Here is a 7,494-nt window from a genome sequence, read left to right on the forward strand (position 1 = left end):
GGCCGCCCGTATTTACTATTTCGTCGTCGAGATGGCCCGTACTAAACAGACTGCCCGCAAGTCCACTGGAGGCAAGGCCCCACGGAAGCAGCTTGCCACCAAGGTAGCTCGCAAGTCCGCCCCAGCCACCGGTGGTGTCAAGAAGCCCCATCGTTACAGGCCCGGAACCGTCGCCTTCGTGAGATCCGCGGTTTACCAGAAGAGCACAGAGCTACTCATCAGGAAGCTGCCCTTCCAGCGCCTGCGCGTGAGATCGCCCAGATTTCAAGATCACCCCGCGCCCAGTCGTCTGCCGTCATGGTTTCTGCAGGAAGCCCTGAGGCTTACTTCCAGGGTCTTTGAGGACACCAACCCAGGTGCCATTCACGCTGCCGCCAAGCATTATCATGCCCAAGGCGACATCCAGCTGGCTCCAGCATTCGCTGGAGAGCGCATAAGTCCTCTTCCTTGGGGACAAACAAAAAGCACAACAAAACCTACCAGACATCTATAACTCGGCCCTTCTCAGGGCCAAAGAACTGTTCTGAAGATAATTTTCATGACAATCGAAATGGTTGGTGGTCGGAGAGCGTTAATTTCGGTTACCCAAATCGCCTAACGGTAAGTTGGTAACATTCGTGGAGGTACGATTGTATAGTAGGTCATCAATTCGGGAGGTGGGTGGGTGCAACAAACAAGAGCTAGTAACAAATAAATGTATAAAGAATAAGTAAGTAAATAAATAAATAAAATAAAAGAAAATACAATAAAATACAATAAAATAAAATAAATTGTTTACATGAAATAGGCGTGCTGCAAACATGAAATGAAGCCCAAACACACTCCATGTATGTCACTTTGCAGTGGGTGTAAAAGTACTCCACGCAGAATTTATTTATTTATTTATTATGTTTCGATTTAGTCCTGTTTCTACGCCAATAGAGAATGCAGATTATTATAATTTTATTTTTTTTATTTCCCTCTCAATATATCACTGTCGGTAACTGTCTCTTTAACATGTAACTGTGGCTCCGATGGAGCAGATTAAGTTGTAGTAGTGGGATGGCGTGTTTGTTGTGCACAAGTAACCTCTTACTTGGAAGAGGTGTACTTGGTGACAGCCTTGGTGCCCTCAGACACGGCATGCTTGGCCAGTTCACCGGGCAGCAAGAGTCGGACAGCTGTCTGGATTTCCCGACTTGTAATGGTGGAGCGTTTGTTGTAGTGCGCCAGGCGGGAAGCTTCGGCAGCGATGCGCTCGAAGATGTCGTTCACGAAAGAGTTCATGATGGACATAGCTTTGGAGGAGACTCCTGTGTCGGGGTGCACTTGCTTCAGTACCTTGTAGATGTAGATGCTGTAGCTTTCCTTCCTCCTGCGCTTCTTCTTCTTGTCACCCTTGGCAATGGCCTTCTGTGCCTTTCCAGCCTTCTTGGCAGCCTTTCCGGAAGTTTTGGGAGGCATGGCGGCACAGTTACTCGTGGCGCGGAGCGAGAGAATTGAAAACTGGCCCGACTAACTTTTCCTTATATACCGAGCGGGCCGTTCAGGATCAGACTGGCTGCAGCTACGGCTCTCTTACATTGGTTGGGTCCGCGAGACGGCCACCTGGCCTGATCCTGAGCTTGGTATAAAAGACCAAGGTGGCGGGCGGAAATTTAACTCCTATCACGAAAAGCAGCAGCAGCAACATGTCAGGACGCGGCAAGGGAGGCAAGGTGAAGGGCAAGTCAAAGTCCCGTTCTAGCAGGGCCGGACTCCAGTTCCCCGTGGGTAGGATCCACCGTCTCTTGCGTAAAGGCAACTATGCTGAGCGTGTTGGTGCAGGTGCCCCTGTGTACCTTGCAGCCGTCATGGAGTACCTGGCAGCAGAAGTGCTCGAGCTGGCCAGTAACGCCGCCCGCGACAACAAGAAGACCCGCATTATCCCGCGTCATCTTCAGCTTGCCATTCGCAATGACGAGGAGCTGAACAAGCCCCTATCTGGAGTCACCATTGCCCAAGGGGGTGTCCTTCCTAACATCCAAGCTGTGCTCCTCCCCAAGAAGACAGAGAAGAAATAAGAACCCAAGGTTCGTTCACACAAGACAACCTAACCAAACAGGCTCCTTTCGGAGCCACAGGATATCACTTAAAGAGAGAAATATACGACATCAACGTTTTGCAGGATAACACTCTATTTTACGTGTAATTAGCATAGTATTGTGGAAATTGAGTGAAATTGATTTTGAATGGTGTAGATGTGAAGGGGTACTGCGGGGGCCTGGGGTGGGGGACTTAAACGGGACTTAGAAGGGCGCAGAAGCAGCAGCAGCAGCAAGGGAGGCGACCTTATTTTCACTCTGGTTCATTGACAGTACACATTTACCAGCAGCATACATTGGAGTCATATTGTAATTGTAGACTAATCAGTGTGTGGGCTAGCCAATTTGGGATAAACAGCAAGAATGTAATGTCCTCAATGAAGTAATGACATAGTTCAAGATGTCTTTGACAGTGTCACATTCAATAATATAGTGCTTTAAAGGTGTATCACAAAGTTTACATGCTGAGTGTTCCGGTATGGGTACAGCGTTACTAACTAGCCAGATGTGTCTGTATCCTAACCTAATTCTGGCCACGACTACATCACACAGGCAAGTTGTTTGGACACTCTTCCTAGCCCCCTTGGTCCCTGTTCACCTACCTACTGTAGCAGTAAGTAGGTACCTGTTGTAAATCGAAAGGTTGCCAATTCGTAATCAGGGAAAGTTGATTGAGCTTCTAAACTTGAACTGACATAATCCGAGGAGTGGTGATCCGAGGATCACAGACACTATCTCTCCCACTACAAATCCCTTCCTAACCTCCTGCTCCTTCCTCTGTCCTCCCCAAATTTAACCATGCTATCGCAAAGGTAATAATACAGGTAGAGACAACAACATATTTTCCTATTGTCTTATTATATATTAATAACAGAAACGCTGCCGCCATCCCGGAGGCTATACATTGTCTCACTGTTCATTACCTCCACAATTCTTCCTCTTACTTCTTCTTCCATCAATACTTTATTAACGGTGTATGTAAGTTTCACCATGTATTGCACTACAGCGGTAGAGCAAAGTATATTTTGTTAGCAATAAACCAAAAGCATATTTTATGGCCTAATCATCACTACATAGAACACCACCCATAAAGCATGATACTAGTAGACCACAAACTGCTATAAACACCCAAAGCATATTTTATTGCCTAATCATCACTACATAGAACACCACTCATAAAGCATGATACTATTAGACCACAAACTGCTATAAACCCCAATAATATAATAGACTATACTAGTGACTATAATTGTGTTACCCAATATTTTACGAAATAATACTATAAAACATAATAATAAACACACTATTAGTGTATATTAGTTGAATGCACAATCTGATGAGAAGTAAAAAAAAAAACAACAACATAACAATAACCTATAAAGAGTGTAGAGTATTTTTGTGCAAACTATTATACTAGTAGATGGTCTAAGATAACTGTATGTGAAGGAAAAGGTGTGCTCTCCACTCAAACTTTCTTTTTATGAAATCTCCAACTCCCCAGCTGAGCGGTACGCCCAATGGGAAACAAAACGTGGCACATAACACGCCGCCCACCAGCTCTGGCTCGGTGAATAGGAATCAGTAATCGGGCGGAGTATAAACAACACCGCCGCCAATGTGCTCCTCCCATCTCTGAGGAAATCTGGTGGGCAACTTAGTATTATATTAGTATGTAATAATAATAACAATAATAAAAATAATAATAATAATAATAATAATACTAATAATAATAAGAATAATAATAATATTAATAATAATAATATTAATAATAATAACATGCAATTACATTTTATAACACATACTAACAAAATAGTGTATAGCCTACTATACTTAACTATAATAGGTTAGGTTGCGTAGGAGGATCTAAAAAGTACAGTAGTATATACACACACACACACACATACATATAGACAACAAACTAAATTAGAAACCACACGTCAGTGAAGTTATCAAATCCTCCAGTTTCCGTCTCCACCTCCTACGCCGACTCAAGTCCCTCGGTGTTCCTGCACACGAGCTCCTCAGTGTTTACACAACATTCATACTTCCCAAGCTCACCTGGTCTTCTTCCCTAAATGCCACACAACGTAAACACCTAGAAAAAGTGCAAAAGAGGCCATGCAAGATTATTCTCTACCCTTCCTACTCCACATATCAAGAAGCGCTCAACACACTGACCGACCCTTTAGACTCTCACTGACCATCACCACGACCTCATCTGCAAATTTGGTAAGAAGCTTCTACACCATCCCCGACACCGGCTCCTACTACCACCTGAGATCCCTAGTCCGAGAATTGCTCTTCGACACCACAACCGCATCCAGCCCATACGTGCACGAACTGATCTCTATAAGAACAGCCCAGTCCCAACCATTGTAAAAATTATCGATAACTTGTAATAAATCAGTGTACTCACTCCCAGTAAACACGACTCCTTGCACTGTCACTATGTTGAAATGAACTGTAGTTTGAGCTTTTCCCCAGCTAGTTATTATATGTCTTATTTGTGTCACTCATGTTACTTGTATATTATTTGTAATTCGTAACCCATTCCCCAAATATGTAACTGTATATTTTCAGCCTTCTGGCTGCCAAGCACTTTCAATAAACCGTTAATTATTATTATTATTATTATTTATATGTTGGCCGATACCAACTCACTCCCCTGAACCCTCCTCCCCACCGGACTATCAACAAGTTCTTGCCATAAGGTACTACCTCATTTGGCAAAGGAATGGAACCAGTGATGAATAGTGGTGAACAGTGCTTAACTCAGTGAAAAACAACTCGGCAGTTGAGTCTTACCCAAGCTAGCTAACCACCTTCACACAGTGAGGTCCCAGGTACCCGGTTATACTTCCCCTGAGACTCCACGATAGAGAGGCCTGGGACCACACCTCACCCACTTGAATGAGTGAGTCATGTGGACCACGTGGTGTCCCCAAGATGCTACGACACCACGTAGTGAATGTTTTGCTACAGCATCATCATGTGAAGTTCCTCATAACACCATCTGTGAGGTAACTGCTACATCCTCAGGCCCCTCATAACGCCATCTGTGAGGGAGTTACTACACTACGTGTCTGGTGTTCAACACCTCACCTTACATGATCTATGCGTGCAAACATTAATCTGTATGTTCACTGTGTGCTCCTTCACCTTTCTCTAATGAGGGCTTTTGTTAAACCACCAATGTATGTACTAAGTCAATTGTGTCCAATGTATACTTTCGAAAAGCCCTTGTTTGGGTTAGGTAGGAGAGAGTAGTCGTCATTATTGTCCAAGCCACATTATTTATTTCTATATATAAGTAATGTAGGCTGGTTTTTAAATACCTCAATCCCCTAACGGTGCCGTTTGTATATTAAGAAATACCGAAGCCATACAGTACAACACCAGCGAATATGAAGTATCACTGTAACCGGCAACTGTTACTCACTCATACCTACATACATATATAGAGTCTTTACAGAATGATAGCAGACACGGGGAAGACGAACAACAAGAGGAGAAGAGTTAGAAGAAAATCAACTTCAAGCTAAGAAGAAGAATACCAAGACATTTCCTCCAAACAAGAAAACAACACACACACAATCAAGCCGACCAAACACTGAGAAACCATGGCGGAACCCAACATGCACCGGACGCTTGACCTGACTCTATCCTGCCGCATCCAGGCGAGTTGCTGCTTAAAGTCCCTCACGCAAGCGCTGTTTAGCCACTGCACCTATTCTATCCTCCTAAAATTCACTTCAATCCCCCCTGCCACTAGCATGTTATGTATGTATGTATGTATGTATGTATGATGAATGCTAACTGCAACTTTGCGTATTAAAACTCATTACTCTTACCGAAGTAATATAGTGCGTGGTTATGTTATGTCATGTTAGGATAGATTATAAACTACATTGGGTTACATTTCGTGAGGTTCGGTGACGCTACAGGAAGTTAGGTGAGGTACCTGGAGGTTAGGTGAATGTTGACTGACTGACTGACAATTATTAGGAAGTGGTTCCAACACGTTCACACACAACCTATACTCATACCACAAGTCCAGAATTAGAGAGGATCATGTTATTGGATATATTTTCAACGATTTACTCAGTGTCTAACCAACTCTTTAGCGATTTAAATGTGGACCTAAAATTAGGTCCGTATATTTGTTTGTCGTGGTGGTGGTGGTGGTGTGCGCCCGTCCATCAGGTTGATTAACCACCAAAACCATAAAGGGTGCGGCCCTGCCGTTTCAGGGCATACACCACATCCATGGCGGTGACGGTCTTCCTTTTTGCGTGCTCGGTGTAGGTGACGGCGTCACGGATGACGTTCTCCAGAAACACCTTGAGGACGCCGCGGGTCTCCTCGTAGATGAGGCCGGATATACGTTTAACACCTCCACGCCGAGCTAGACGACGAATGGCGGGCTTGGTGATACCCTGGATGTTGTCACGAAGCACCTTACGATGACGCTTGGCGCCACCCTTTCCAAGTCCCTTGCCTCCTTTGCCTCGTCCAGTCATGTTGTTGTGGTTGCTACTACAGTTGGTCCTGGTGTGGCTTCGCCCACGGTTTGGTGGGAGTAGGTGGCGTGCTGTGGACGCAGCGGTAGTATCGTTCATCCAAGGCCGTCCCTCCCTCTTGGAGGTGGGGCGTAGCTTGCGGATGACGCATGCGGCACTCGTGGCCAATGAGGTGGCCACTGAGGTGGAGAATGTCTGTATATAAGCCCGCCCGCCTGCCGGGCCGCCCGTATTGACTATTTCGTCGTCGAGATGGCCCGTACTAAACAGACTGCCCGCAAGTCCACTGGAGGCAAGGCTCCACGGAAGCAGCTTGCCACCAAGGCAGCTCGCAAGTCCGCCCCAGCCACCGGTGGTGTCAAGAAGCCCCATCGTTACAGGCCCGGAACCGTCGCCCTTCGTGAGATCCGTCGTTACCAGAAGAGCACAGAGCTACTCATCAGGAAGCTGCCCTTCCAGCGCCTGGTGCGTGAGATCGCCCAGGATTTCAAGACTGACCTGCGCTTCCAGTCGTCTGCCGTCATGGCTCTGCAGGAAGCCTCTGAGGCTTACCTGGTGGGTCTTTTCGAGGACACCAACCTGTGTGCCATTCACGCCAAGCGCGTTACCATCATGCCCAAGGACATCCAGCTGGCCCGGCGCATCCGCGGAGAGCGTGCTTAAGTCCTCTTCCTTGGGGAAAAAGAAAAAGCACAACAAAACCTACCAGACATCTATAACTCGGCCCTTCTCAGGGCCAAAGAACTGTTCTGAAGATAATTTTCTTGACAATCGAAATGGTTGGTGGTAGGAGAGCGTTAATTTCGGTTACCCAAATCGCCTAACGGTAAGTTGGTAACATTCGTGCAGGCACGATTGTATAGTAGGTCATCAATTCGGGAGGTGGGTGCAACAAACAAGAGCTAGTAACA

At 45.8% G+C, this 7,494-nt stretch overlaps 1 pseudogene; it reads left to right on the forward strand.

Annotated features, from left to right (window-relative positions):
- The first annotated feature begins 31 nt into the window (after positions 1 to 31).
- LOC121870822 lies at positions 32 to 7,246 on the forward strand (annotated as a pseudogene).
- Positions 7,247 to 7,494: the final 248 nt, after the last annotated feature.

The sequence above is a fragment of the Homarus americanus genome, unplaced genomic scaffold (assembly GCF_018991925.1).
Source record: "Homarus americanus isolate GMGI-L3 unplaced genomic scaffold, GMGI_Hamer_2.0 scaffold50212, whole genome shotgun sequence".
Lineage (NCBI taxonomy): Eukaryota > Metazoa > Arthropoda > Malacostraca > Decapoda > Nephropidae > Homarus > Homarus americanus.